The sequence below is a fragment of the Monodon monoceros genome, unplaced genomic scaffold, assembly GCF_005190385.1.
Source record: "Monodon monoceros isolate NGI ecotype Baffin Bay Population unplaced genomic scaffold, NGI_Narwhal_1 Super_Scaffold_20, whole genome shotgun sequence".
NCBI lineage: Eukaryota > Metazoa > Chordata > Mammalia > Artiodactyla > Monodontidae > Monodon > Monodon monoceros.
The window spans coordinates 25800444-25807590 of NW_021703777.1; positions in this window are offsets into that span (position 1 = coordinate 25800444).

Sequence of the window (7147 nt, forward strand, 5' to 3'; positions counted from 1 at the left end):
GTCCCCAAGTTGGCAGCTGTCTGCCTGGTTGAAACTGAATGTGTTTTTATAGAACCAGATTTCTCCATTTAATTTAATTGAATTTCACATCTGTTATAAACTCCACAATACGTTGTTATGACTTTTGCTTTCAACAGTCAATTATTTTTTCAAGCAATTTTTGAAAGAAAAATATTTTATTTTTACTGACACATTTCTCATTTCCTTATTCATTCTTTATGTAGATCCAGGTTTCTATCTAGATTCATGTTCTTTCTGCCTGAAGGAGTTTACCATTCCTTGTACTGGTATATTAGTGATGAATTTTCTCAGCTTTTGTATGCCTGGAAAAATCTTCATTTTAACTACATTTTCTTGTGTTTTTAAAAATTTTATTTATTTATTTTTTTAACATCTTTATTGGAGTATAATTGCTTTACAATGTTGTGTTAGTTTCTGCTGTATAACAAAGTGAATCAGCTATATGTATACATATATCCCCATATCCCCTCCCTCTTGCGTCTCCCTCCCACCCTCCCTATCCCACCCCTCTAGGTGGTCACAAAGCACCGAGCTGATCTCCCTGTGCTATGCAGCTGCTTCCCACTAGCTATCGATTTTACATTTGGTAGTGTATACATGTCCAGGCCACTCTCTCACTTCGTCCCAGCTTACCCTTCCCCCTCCCCGTGTCCTCAAGTCCATTTTCTATGTCTGTGTCTTTATTCTTGTCCTGCCCCCAGGTTCGTCAGAACCATTTTTTTTTTTTTTTTTTTTAGATTCCATATATATGTGTTAGCATATGGTATTTGTTTTCCTCTTTCTGACTTACTTCACTCTGTATGACAGACTCTAGGTCCATCCACCTCACTACAAATAACTCAATTTTGTTTCCTTTCATGGCTGAGTAATATTCCATTGTATATATGTGCTACATCTTCTTTATCCATTCATCTGTCAATGGACACTTAGGTTGCTTCCATGTCCTGGCTATTGTAAATAGTGCTGCAATGAACATTGTGGTACATGACTCTTTTTGAATTATGGTTTTCTCAGGGTATATGCCCAGTAGTGGGATTGCTGGGTTATATGGTATTAACTATGTTTTTGAAAGATGCTTTCATTGGGTATAGAATTCTAGGTTTGATGGTTCTTTTTTTCTTCTAGTACTTTAAATAAGTTGTTTCATTCATTCTTGTTTGATTTACGTGTTTCCAGGGAGACTCCAGCTCCTATTATGTTTGTGCCACCGCATCACTACCATAGATGCTTTTAAGATTTTTCACTTTATCACTCATTTTAAGCACTGTGATTATGGTGTATCTTGGTTTAATTTTCATGTTTCTTTTGCTTAGGGTTCATAGAGCTTCTTAGATTTGGGTTTATAGCTTTCATCAAATTCAGAAAAAAAATCCGCCATTCATTATTTTTTTTAATATTTTTTCAGTTCCTTCCTGTTTTCCTCTTCTTTGGGGTCTCCAAATTACTCACATTTAGGCTTCCTGAAGTTTAACCATGGTTCTCTAACATGCTCTATTCATATCCTTTCAGTATTTTTTCTCTGTATTTCATTTTTGATCGTTTCTACCGCTATATTTCCAAAGCTAATCTTGTCTTTTGCATTATCTAAATCTGCTGCTAATCCCATCCAAGTTGTTGTTGTTGTTTTTATTTTCAGCTTGGACATTTTACTTCTAGAAATTGAATTTGGCTTTTTAAAATATCTTTCTTGGCTCTATATGTTTAATCTTTCCATTACATCCTTCAACATATGAAATATAGTTTTAATAACATTTTTATGTCCTGTTATGCTAATTCTATCATCTGTTGCATTTCTGCATCAATTTCCATTTATATATTTTCTCCTCATCATGAGTTATAACTTCCTGCTTCTTGGCATTATCTATGTAATGTTGATTGGATGCCAGATACTATGGAGTTTACCTTTTTATTTTTTACTCCTATAAATATTCTTGAGTTTTGTTCTAGAATTCAGTTAAATTACTTAGAAGCAGTTTGATGCTTTTGATACTTGTTTTTAAATTTTGGTAGGCAGTACCAAAGTAGTCTTTCATCTAGAGATAATTTTTCTCTACTATTAAGGCTTATGAGTCCTCCACCTGATGCCCCATATTTTATGAGGCTTTTCCATTCTGGCTGGTGGGAGCATAAACAATTCCTGGCTCTGTTTGAGCTTAGGTGATTATTCTGCTTGAGCCTTTTGGGTGGTTCTTTCCTTAGCCTTCCATAGTTTCTTTACATGCACATACAGATCAGTATGCAGAAGACTGCATATCTCTGGAGCTCTCACTCAGTCGATCTCTCTCACTCTTTCCTTCTCTGCAGCTCTCTCCTTTCTAGTACCCTTTGCTGTGAATTCCAGCCATCTTGGTCTCCCTGGACTCCTAATTCAGTCTCCTCAACCCAAGGATCTCCTGGGCTGCCTCTACCTTCGTTCCCTTCCCTGTGTTATAGCCTGGCAACTTCCTCTAGGCTTGAGGAGATCATACAGCTCAGCTCATTTGGTTTCCCTTTCTCAGGGATCACTGTCCCGCACTGTGTGTTGTCCAATTTCTGCAAACTTTTGTCTTATATGTTTTGTTTGGGTTTTTTTAGTTGTTTAAGATAGGAGGGTAAATCTTTTCCTTGTTACTCCATCTTGGCCAAAAGTAAAGTCCCACTTGTTTCTTTTCACTGAATATTTTTAACCAGACTTTAATTTAAAATGTAATCTTTTAAAAAGTTAGATATGGCTTTTACTAGCTATAAGATAATATGTAAGGAACTGTAAGGCATGGAAAGAATCCTGGACTAGAGTTCTAGAAAACTAGATTATAGATCCATTTTGTCTTTCAGATTATTGCATGACTGCCTTCCCCTGGACCTGAGAACCTTTGGAAATAAAACATGTGGGCCAAGTAATTTTTTTGGTAACCACACAACTCAGTCTTTTCCTGATTCTATAAAACCAAAAAAAAAAAAAAATTCAAGAAGATTTCAACTCATTTTCAGAAGATAGAAAGGTACTAGAGGAATGGTATCAGGTTTAGGAGGGCAGAGACATCCACAAACTAAAGTGCATGAAGAAGAGATAATGATGATCAGAGAACCAGGCATGTATAGGGATTGGAGGCCCCAGGAATAGTGGGGAAAAAGTAGGGGCTGAGGAAATGCTGAGGGGAAGTATGACATAGGGTTGAAACCAGGCAAATGAATTGAAAGTCTGCAGATAAAATGGTTAACTAGGTTTAGCAACCTCAACCGTGTCAACCAACCAGGGAAAAGTTAAATTGCATGTGACATCAGATAGCTAGAAACTCCTTTATTATAAATTCTAGCAGAAGGATCTGGCATTTTGGCATTTATACAGCTGTTTGATATATTATAGTGATGATTATGAGGAAGATAATAATAATTAATAATAATAATTACCTCTTGTGGAAACCCTCAGAAACCAGTGTTTATGGGGGGAAAACAACAAATAAAATGCTCACGAAGCTCTAGATAGTATTCTTAAGGACTACAAACTATCTTACTTGTTTAGAATATGCTCTGACTGAGGAATTGTGGTTGGTTCCAGAGGAATCTTATCAATGACCTATTTCAAACCTCAGATAACAGGCTAAAGAGACTTGAAGTGAAATCTATTGCCAAAAGTCATGAAGCTAATTACTCTTCACTAGGGTATTATAACCCAGGTCATCAGACTCTTGAGTAACAGTCTCTCTCAATTACACCAAGCTGCCAGTAGGGTGAGCTTTGATTCACCCACAATTTTCACGAGAATCTTCTTTTTATATGTCATGTTTTTGAACACATTATTAGAGACGGGTTTGCTCTGTGACGATAGGATGATATAAAACCCGCATGCTTACTTTTTGGCTAGCTCCATAACATTTCCCTCATTGTGATTGTTATTTAACAAACAGAAGTAGCGATCAAAGTATAATACAATGTGAGACTCACTTATGAATGTGGTTTTTTCACATTCTTTAAAATGGTTAAATTCATGAATGAAAAATACAAGAAAAGGATAGGGTAGGAAAACGTGGCTTGACATTAAACCAAGGAACACACATCAAGCCAACACAAACCAAGGATGAGAGACAAATTCATGCCCTTTATTGTTTTCCTTTAAGAATATTAAATGATTCATAAAACTAGGATGATAGTTTTGGCACTCAAGGAAACCTTTACATGCTTTTTGGTAGAAAACAGTAAGTGTCTTTACTGACTAGCCAGTGTGTTCATCTTAATAGTTCTGGTAAGGAAAATAAACTATATTCTGGAGAAATCAGCAGAAATTCATAGACCCTTAAGCCTTCCAGAGCCAACCAATTTCTGTTGCTTTGGGCTTGAATAATTTTATTGAACTGTAATAATCTTTGAATTCCTTCTAAATTCCTAAACTTGGGAGGAGAATCTATTCTTTTTTTACTATTGGAAGGGAAAGGAGGAGTATGAAATCATTCCAGTCATATCTAAATGTATCAGAAGAGTATGAAGGTTCCTATATTTGCTGTGTTCCCTCTGAAAGATACAAAGATGAGAGGCGATTGCTGGTGAATCACTGTTCTATTTTATCTAGGGACCTGAGTGCTCTCACTGCTGTATTCCCTTAGGGGGTCATGTTCCTCTGCTTAAAAGAATATTGCGTGCTCTGTGAGCTAATGATTTGTTTGGAGGATGGAAGTCTCACAGGTGAAGATAACTGCACAGCTTTTATGATGTATCTTTCAAATCTTTGATCTGCTTTTTTCTGAATACCTGGGACCCCTCAATAGCAAGATTAAAGATGCCTCTTCAGAGAACAAAGGTAAACTTTGAAAACCTAAAAGCTCCTCAGATTTCCAAATAATATTTCTGTATTTCTTCATTTTGTCAACATCGTACTTGCTGTTGTCCTGCATTCGTGTGATAATCTGATGGTTAGATCATTGGCTTGTGGGTTTTTTCCCCATATTTTTCAAGGAGGTAGGGAACTACAAATCTAGTTTCAAAAAGTGGTTAGTGCAAACTAGCCTATGGTGAGGACATACATACTCATTTGATTCTATTTAATTTGACAAATATTTACTTAGTACCTAGTAGGTGTCAGACATTGTGCCTTCTTTTGTAGGGAATACCAAGAATCAGGACCTGTTTTCAAGAGATTCATACTCTAATTGGGCAGACAAGGCAATTACAGAAATGGCCATGATAGGATGCAGAATATGACAAATGAAAAATGCTTGCAGAGAAATGAATGACATTCAATATGGGAAGAGAGAGAAGAAATAATATTCAAGTGAGAGGGGGTGAGGGAAGATTTCAGCATTTGAGAAGGACCTTGCAAGGTGGGTGAGATTTCCGTGGAGGGGACTGGAGCTGGAAGTAAGGTGATAATAGTGTATGTTGCATGTGTGTGTGTGTGTGTGTGTGTGTGTGTGTGTGTGTGTGTGTTGTCGGGGGAGGGAGGTGGTCAAAAAAGGTTGAGAAGCTTGTGTTTAACTTGTGGACAGTAGTGAGTCCATGAGGATTTTTAAGCAGAGCAAAGGTAGAATAATACGAGTTGTGGTTTAAGAAATATTTTTGAAGCATTTTAAAATTTTAGTGTAAAATTTAGCTTTTTAGTGTATTTTGAGGTAAAACTATGTCTGTGTAAACAACAAGTGTTTGATAATGTCCTACAGGTCTTATTTCCAAACAGAATGTCTATCACTTAAAATGTTGACTGAACTAACTTCTCATTTATATTTGAATCTGAAAGATTATTATTTTCACTCTTATAATGATGTAGCTCATCCACGCATAGATTTCTATTCTTGGTCAAATGAATCAGTAAGGGGGTGTACTTTTATAGCATTCTGGCGAGTTTAATCTTCTCCACCACATGAACAGCTGAATTTTTACTGTCTGAGTAATATTTTTCTTAATTTATATTTTATTGAGGTAGCATTGGTTTATACATTATGTAAGTTGCATGTGTACAACACTACATTTCTACTTCTGTATACTTCACAGCATGCTCACCACCAAAAATTTAGTTTTCATCTGTCACCATACAGTTGCTCCCCTTCACCCATTTTGCCCTCCCCATTTTCCCCTGTGGTAAACCACTACTCTGTTCTCTGTATCTATGTGTTTGTTTTTGTTCATTGGTTTGTACATTTATTTTGTTTTTTGTTTGTTTTTTATATGTCTGAATAATATTTTGAAGTGCATTTTTTGTTTCCTCCTAAGCCCTTTAGAGCACAACATGCCCTTACAAAAAATGGGGAGATAAAACGTAACAAGAATAGAAAAATAAATAACTTCGTAGAGTAAAGCAAAGCAAAATAGATTTTTAAAAAGCCCAAAACAGGATTGCAATAAATGGCTCTTATCAGAAGCTAGTTTTGAGGAGTATTTTTTTTTCATGATTATCATTATGATGATTAGGGTTTATCCCAGATAAATCTGAAAATGTGAGTAGCTCAACGTATTCTCCACCAAACCATTTATCAAAGCAAGTAATCTAATAGCTGGATCATACTTCCTCTGCTTTAGCTCCTGGGCAGAAAAAGTGAGAGCGTAAAGGGAAGATAACGCAAAACTACAGAACAAATGCCCAAATATGTGACAAGACAACATCCTGAATAAGCAAAGTATTATCTGAAAGTAGTTAGTTAATAGTCAACTACAAATATTTCTTGAGCACTGAGCGCATTGAAATTCAACAAGCCCTCTATTTCTGAAGACTTCATCTTGCTTTCTCTTATTATGCATCTATTAGGAACGAGACCTTTCCTTATTTTCTAACTAGAGGACAGACGGTGAAGTGGTATTCTACTGATGTAAAAGAGCCAATAAAATTTCTTTGTGCCAAATTCACTATTATTTACTATTTATTCTATGGAAGAAATAAACACCAAAACAAATTATTGTTTCATCTAAATGACCTAAGGGGGAAAAAAAAAAGAGTTCCAAATAGGAGATGCCCAGCAATTCCACTCCTGAGTATATAGACAAAAAAACCCTCCACTAATTCAAAAACATGCTTACACCCCAATGTTCATATTAGTATTATTTACAACTGCCAAGGTATGGAAACAACCTAAGTGTCCATCAACAGATTAATGGATAGAGAAGATGTGCCATTCACACACACACACACACACACACACACACACACACACACACACACACA